The 7,850-nt window shown below is 37.9% G+C and overlaps 1 long non-coding RNA gene across 1 annotated transcript; it reads left to right on the forward strand.

The window, feature by feature from the left end:
• The first annotated feature begins 4,285 nt into the window (after positions 1-4,285).
• On the forward strand, positions 4,286-7,611 carry LOC148223936 (uncharacterized). Its single transcript, XR_015803142.1, has 3 exons — positions 4,286-4,424; positions 5,801-5,874; positions 7,498-7,611. It is a non-coding gene; the product is annotated as an uncharacterized LOC148223936 (long non-coding RNA).
• Positions 7,612-7,850: the final 239 nt, after the last annotated feature.

Below are 7,850 nucleotides of genomic sequence, written 5' to 3' on the forward strand. Positions count from 1 at the left end.
TATCTTTAATCGCCTGCAATTGAACTTCATCAACAAAATGATGTACTCAGTTCTGTCACTGGATCCTCAGAGCATGTTGTAGCAGTATTCACTGCAGGCCACAGAAAGCTTTTGTCAGGGAAATTCCTACTGAATAAATCTGTAATGACTTAAGATAAGTTTTCTACCTGTGCTACCTACAATCCTTCTGCCATGGCTGCTCTATCTTCAGATAACTCAGGCAGTCAAGTGCAAATAGATTAATAAAATCCTAGTGATTGCTACTTTGAAGATTGCATTGTGGATTATGAATGTAGAAGGTTCAGTACTGGGAGCTGAGCAGTAATGTGTCAAATTGCTGCTGCTGAATCCTCCAGGATTCATTTCTGAAACAGGTTTGGGAACATCCATAGCTTGCTTTCTAGAGTACTTGTGTCACTCTGTACTAGCTAGTCTATGCCAGTAAAAGTTAGGAGTGCCCTGTAACAATGTACCTGGAAGTCACTGTTACAGTGACTTCCTGCAATCTGTGCTAGTTGACAGCAGCTGAACGTGAGCCAGCTGTGTCCAGGTGGCCAGGAAGGCAATGGCATCTTGGCCTGCATCAAAAATAGTGTGGCCTGTGGGACCAGGGCACGGATTGTTCCTCTGTACTCGGCACTGGTGAAACCACACTTTGAGTGCTGTGTCTGGTTCTGGGCCCCCCACAACACAAGGGACATTGAGGGGCTGGAGTGATTCCAGGGAAGGGGGATGGAGCTGTTCAAGGGTCTAGAGAGTAAATCCTAGGAGTGGATAAGGGAGTGGAGTTGTTTAGCCTGGAGAAAAGGAGGTTCAGGGGAGACCTTATTGCTCTCTACAAATGCCTGAAAGGAGGGTGTAGCAAGGTCGAAGGCAGCCTCTTTACCCAGATTACCAGTAACAGGACAAGGGGAAATGGCCTCAAACTGTGCCAAGGGAGAAGTTCCTTCACTGGAGGGGTAGTTAGGCATAGGAATGGGGTGCTCAGGGAGATGGTGGAGTCACTGTCTCTGGAAGTGTTCCATAGAAGACCGGACATAGCACTTCATGGTATGGTTTTGTTGGCATGGTGATGTTTGGTGAAAGGTTGGACTTGGTGATCCTGGAGATCTTTTCCAACCTTACTGATTCTATTATTCTATGAAAATTACTTGTCTCCATGAGACATAGGCACTAATACACATGGTTTGATAATGTGGGTTGCTTTGTGATGATGCATTAGTTATAAATGAAAGGGTTAGTTTGTGTAAATTATTTGGATATATCATTAATTTGACAATATATTAAATCATAATATTAACAATGTATCATTCTGATGTTATGGATGGAATTCAGAATTAGAAAAATAATGTGCTTGATACTTTGTCTTAAAATATTTCTTTAAAGGTTGTTAATGGTGTTCTGTTATGCTTAGCAGACACAAATTCTTTTAGGAAAGATAAATATCAAGTACAGACTCCTATCAAAAGTAAGCAGAAACTGTGACAATTTCTGTTGGGGTTGCAAAAAAGTATTTTGCTGATTTCAATTTCAGTTTTCACTATCCAACTTTTGCAACACAGAATATGAGGATTTGCGATTTAGCAGTTCAATTGAATGTATCTGTCTGTAAAGCTGCGGGGCTTTTTTAAGTTTATTAGCTTCTTTCTAGCATTTTTTTCTGTTTCTGAAGACAGAAAAAGAATCTTTGCTCAATGGTCTGACTAAAAGTGAACTATGCTCTGTTTTTGCATGGTATCAAATTATTCCTTAATGAAGCAATCTGTGTGTACCCTGGCAGTGTTTCATACGCATTTACTGAAGAAGGCTTCCCTGTCATTTCACCATTTGTTGGTTACCACCGAAACACTCATTTGTAACTGCCTCAGTCATGAATAATTCAGAGTTTTAGAGAATTCAATATTGATTTTTAGATGGAATCTACAATACTATATAAACTGAAGTGAATCTATCAGCATTTATTGTTTGAGTTTAGTTTCACGTGACTGTTGTAACTCGTTAACAGTGCTGTTCATTTTTGTTCTGAAACACAGAATGTGTGCAGGATTTCTGTGCTATTATCTATAGTCTGTGTGCATGAAGAAATATCAGTTATACAGTTAAATTTACTTCAGCTCCAATATGCAGCAGGTATGTCACATATTAAGCACTGAAGTACAAATGTTTTCACTGGAGAGTCTGTTCATTCCTCCACATAAACTCCATTAAATTTATAGCAAAAACTGGAATATTCATGGAGAAGAAATGACTGAATCTCAGGATTTTGTGACGAATATTGTTATTGTTTAAGCTGCTGAGTCAGAAGCAAACATTTATGTTTGTACGTTTGACAACCTTAGCTGTGTTTTCATTTTCTTTTTTTCCCCTGACAGTTGGAATCAACGTAAGTAAATACAGCTGCTGGTGCAGAGCCGTCTTGGTGTGATTAGCTCTTACCTTTACAGTGACAGCTGAGGGTGTAATAAAACAGGTGGGGGTGAAATAAAAGCAATAGCAACTTCAAAGGGTGCCAGTTCAAGAAATCCCTGCTACTAGTGACTTTTTTTCTTCTTCTTAATAAGATAGGGAAAAAGCTTTACAAGAAGTTTTGATTATACTTTTTCTAGGTAGAGCTTTACAGAACTAATTGTATTGTATATGTCAGGGAGTTTTATTGGTTAGAAATAGTGATTTTGTTGTTCTATATAGAAAAAAACCTGTTATGTATTACATGAACAGGAAGTTTCATATTTTCACCCTTTGCATACTTGCCAGACAGACTCTGAAATACATTTTGACCCAAATTCTGTTTGTTGCTATGTTATGATTTTGATTGCTGGTGTTGTGGAATTATACAGAAAGTAGTGGACTTTGCCACTTGAATGTAGTTGGAAAGTTGGGTTTCTGATTTCTAAACATTTATCATTTAAAGACTTGGAGAAATAAGAAATTCAATTTAGTGAGAAATCCTGTGGCCTTGGTTTTTTTTGAATATTCTTTTATACAGGTGGGAAGACCCAAACTTGTTATTTTTCCAATTCAAGTATAGAAAGATTGTTGTAGACCTAATCTTCCCAAACAGGAAAAAGGTATTTTTCCCTTATTATCAGAATAATTCCAGTGGTGTTTTTCCTGTTCTGTCATTAATGGTACTTTATACTTTCTTCAGATCTGTAATTTGTCAGTTTATAAATGTTTTCTTTATATTAATTTTGCTGTCTTTGCTGTCAGCAGATCTGTCATAACAGCTTTCTTGACACATTCTGGCTATGCCCATCCAGGTTCAAGTGTTGCTTAGTTTTCTTTTTGAAGTGTTCTTCATGCATGATGTTGTGTTGTAGTATAATTTTGTCACACAGTATTTGGCAGGGAGGATTCAGTTCTATATGATACGACCTTTTAAAGGTGGCATAATTACTGAAGCAGTAGATTACAGTATTGCAGCAGTACAGGTTTAGAATTATACTTAGTGAGATTATGAATGCTTATTGTTCATAAGTAGATGCTTGATGGCATATGTGGTTATTTATTAAATACGGTGTGACAGGCTTTTTGAAAATAAAAACATTTATGCTGCTAGCTTAATGCTACTCCTGGATAGACATTGTTAACAAGAAAAATTCCAAGACAAATAATCATGTATCATCAGTGAGATTTATGGTTGGGTTGGCAGGCTGATACATAGAGAAATACAAAGGAACTGAAACTTCCCATAAATTAATATTTTTTATCTGCAGCATTTTTCCTGAGCTTTGGTAGCAATGTAGAACTGGCAGTTTCCTATTTTCCTTGTGTAATCATTTCTTTAGATATGAAGGATTTCCAGTAATAGACGTAGCAAAATATAGTTTAAAAGGGTGGATGTATAAATTATTATAAACAAGTTTAATTCATATGCAGTCAAGTGTATTTTGCTAATCTGATTGTTACTGAAGACTAATTTGTTTGTTATAGAATAGAAAATAAACTACACTGGAGTAGCTGCAGTGTAAATGAACTGTAGCTTTTGACATTCCATCTGTACCCATCCTTACAAATCTGCCAACATGAAAAGTCCTGTGATCTCACTTCTCAGCTAGAGTTACGACAGGTTTTGTTAGTGCTTAGTGAAAGCACTAGCCCCAAAAATGGGTCTTTAGGGGTAATATCACTTTGCTGTGTGAGCTTAAGGGTGTTACCAGCCAATAACTGATTTCTGCAGTGCTGCTTCTCCCTGCCTGCTGTGTCTCTGTGCTGGAGGTTACTGTTCCTATACCAGACTGGCAGACTGGTGTATGCTTCATTCCAGATCCAACAGTTCAGCCTCTATGACCTCCCTCTGCATTTGGCACTGAGAATAGCAGTTGCCTGCACCCCATTCCATCAACTCTGCAGTGGGGTTCCCAACTTCCAATCTAAGAGCTGCAGGGAAAGGCTGCATGGCTTGCTGAGGGAGCATGCATCAGGTATGTATAACATTCCATCATCATTCCTGTAAGCATTTGAGCTCCAGGAATCATAGTTACAGCAGTGCTAAAATAATCCAAACACCAAAAGCAACTGTATTGGACAAGGAACAATTAAGTATTAATAACAATTAACAATTAATAATGAAGGGCTGAAGACAAAGTTATATTTTATCCATCATTCAAGGATGGTTTCAGCTGAAGAAAGATTTTACTGCTCAAAAAGGGTGGTACTACCCACATCCTGAAGTATGTGTTCTCTCTTCAGTTATGCAGTTGGTTCTAGTAATTGTGCAGCTCCACAAAATCGATCAGCTTGCTGTCTGGCTAAAAACAAATAATTTTTTTTCTTTTTCAGAATATAAGCAAGCTGTTGTGTTTTACTTTAGGGCTACACAGTTGCTAATACCAACAAAAGGTAGAATGCAGGAATATGCAGTAGGGCACTGAGGAGCACGGGAAATTATCCAGCTGGTGACAGCACATTCTTAGTTTGGCAAAAGAACACTCTTCTAAATTTTCCTACAGATTGAAGTAAGGTGCCTGTCACTCTGCAGGTTTCATGATTCAACCCTCAGGCTAGAGGCCCTTGTACTGTTTTTCCTCCAATAAAATTCAGTAAAAGATATGAAAAATCAGGACGGGCATCTAGTGTTCTTTTATTTCTTTATCAACAGGCTATTGTCATGTTTCCCTTATTCTCTCTTCTGTCATGTAAATACTTAATTAAATACCACAGGTTTCCCATTTTCAGGGTGGGAAAGTAGAGTATAACTCCATATAACTTTCGGATCACCTTCTCTTTGTTAAAATGTGAATTTGAATTTCTGCTGACTGAGGAGGCTTTAACAACTTCCGAACAGCTGCTGCTACTACAATGCTTTATGAAAATGTGAGCACTATGAATTCAGTCTCCTTGACTGGCTATTTAATTGAAAGTCACTGTGAGATGTGCTTTGTGTTAACACTGCTGTGTTTGGACAGACTATGAGATTGGATTCTTGGGGAGTTCTGTCACAGGGATGTCTGGTTACTGAATCACAAAAGAGTTTTAGGGAAGAGACAATCACCAATATGCTCAGTGGAGCTAAGATAACATCTGCAGGCACATTCAAGAATAGAGCCATAACCCTGTAACTTAATTTGAGAAATCAAGACTCTTTCAGACTTGGGAATACAAGTTTGATCTTGCATAAAGTTATAGTTTTATAACAATAATGTAGTGCCTCACTATGAGAAATGTAAGTGCTAATGCCAGATAAATGTTCCAACTGTCATTTTTAAGTTTTGCCCTTTGGTCAGGCAGCTACTAATAATATGCCAATCAGTGTTGAATTTAACCATTATGTTCTGCTTTGTACCTATGATTTCTCCAGGTTTGGCATTTGGGAAGAACTTCAAATACATACTAAAAGTTGAGGCAACATGGTCATCCAATAGACTATCTCATGTAAGTGCCTCTAAAGTATTTCTCACAGCATATACAGTATATACTGTTTTTCTGCATAAAACCAGTGGGTTCCACTGCTAATAAGATAACGGCCCCTCAAACTCAACCCCAAAGCCTTGTTGGATGGACCTGCATGCACACTGAGTGCTGCTCAGCAGGCAGGGAATTTGTGCATCTGTGGCTTGTTCCATTTCTCCTAATGACTGTGCTATTTTATGTGGAGCACGAAAATCCATGTTCAAATAATAACCTGCCTAATTATCCTAGAATGCTGAGGCCAAAGAATCTTTTTCTCCCCATTTTCCTTTAATAAGTAGCAATTCATTTATATACTAAGTGGAACAGTTTCAGTAAGAAATGTGAGATGATGAGGAAGAGAGCACGTGAAGATCTGCTTCTTTAGGAAGATAGAAGATTCCACAAGGATACACATCCTGACACGTTTGTTTCTATCAGTGCTGGTTAAGTAATGTGTGAATCAACACATACAGGTAACCAAGGCAACCACCAAGCCACAGTTAAAATGCAGAGTAGATTTATATAATTACATTTTTCACAACACAGGGCAGCAGAGACACACAGGGACACAGATTTCTTGGGCTTAGCTCATCTTCCTGGGCACCAGGAGGATCTCTGCCTGCCTCACTCCTACAGAAGGCTTTGTGCATCTCTGTGTGTTATGTTTACAAGAATCCACTTAAAACAGGCAGAGGATAAACCATACTAGACATAATAAATGGACATATTTTTTTCCCACACTGGCATCTTTAACAATCCCAGCTGCAAGGTCACTTTGAGCAAAACTATTCCCTCCTCTTCACGTCTTCTGGTTTTAACCCTTTCCTCCCAACAGATGGTAAGCATGTGGTAAGCATTCCTTGAATACCAGCAGAGCTCAGAAAACAGACCAAATTCCTGAGTGATTCACTAATAAGGCATTAAGGCAACTTTCTGGTAAAATTATGACAACAAGAATTTGCTGTCAGTGTGGTTCTTTAGCCTCCCACTTACGACATTTTCATTTTAGCAAGTCTCTGTTCCCAATAATGTTATGACTTAATAGTGAACGACTAACAGCATATATATCTCATGCCTCAGAATTACAATCTAGGCACTCTTTTCTCATAGAATGAGTAAATTTTATTCTCAAACCAAATATGTGAGACTACCAGCCTAGGCAGTACCCTTTTCTTTATGCAATCGCAGTTTCAGGTCTGCCATCCCACATGTTGAATTTACAGTTAACAAATTTCAGTATTTGTAATGATGTTCTGGTAATGTTAGCAGGCTGTCCACAGGAGAACAATTTAGCAGATATCATTGTAATCTCAGTAATTAATTAACGATCAGTCAATCTTTCTTACATCCAAGAATGTTTACTTTAGCCTTACTTAACAGGGTTATGGAAACGTGTTGGGCAATGATGCTTCAGGGTGAGCTATCTGGTAAAGCAGTGTTACAGCCTGAAGAGAAAAGTGCACACTGATTTAGGTGAGAGACTGTGACTGCCATCTGTCTTAATCATATGGCCAAGCACATGATATTTATGTTTCAGGATATTTTATAACTGAAACAGCTATATTTATTCATTATTATTTATTCATTCATTCATTCTTATTGCAGGGAATAAGTGGGACTTTGTTTTATTTTCTTCTGCAATCTAAGTACATATTTTCCTGCATCTTGACTGCCTCAAACTCCCACCTCTATGAAGACTTCCAAAACTTCTGGAAAAATTATAGTTTTAGTTGACCCAAACAAATTGCTGGAATTGCTTTTGTACCAGACAAGAGAGTTAGGGTTATCTGGCAGACCTGCAAATAAATTATAGAATAAATTACCACTACTATAATCTACTTATCATGGTGGCAAAATTATAGGTGAATGGACATAAAGAGCAGAGCAATTGACAGTCATTTCTTTTGACCTTACTGTTCGTTTGCCATGCAAAATTCCTTTATTATTTGTCGTATCTA

The sequence above is a fragment of the Sturnus vulgaris genome, chromosome 4, assembly GCF_052056855.1.
Source record: "Sturnus vulgaris isolate bStuVul1 chromosome 4, bStuVul1.hap1, whole genome shotgun sequence".
NCBI classification, from domain to species: Eukaryota; Metazoa; Chordata; class Aves; order Passeriformes; family Sturnidae; genus Sturnus; species Sturnus vulgaris.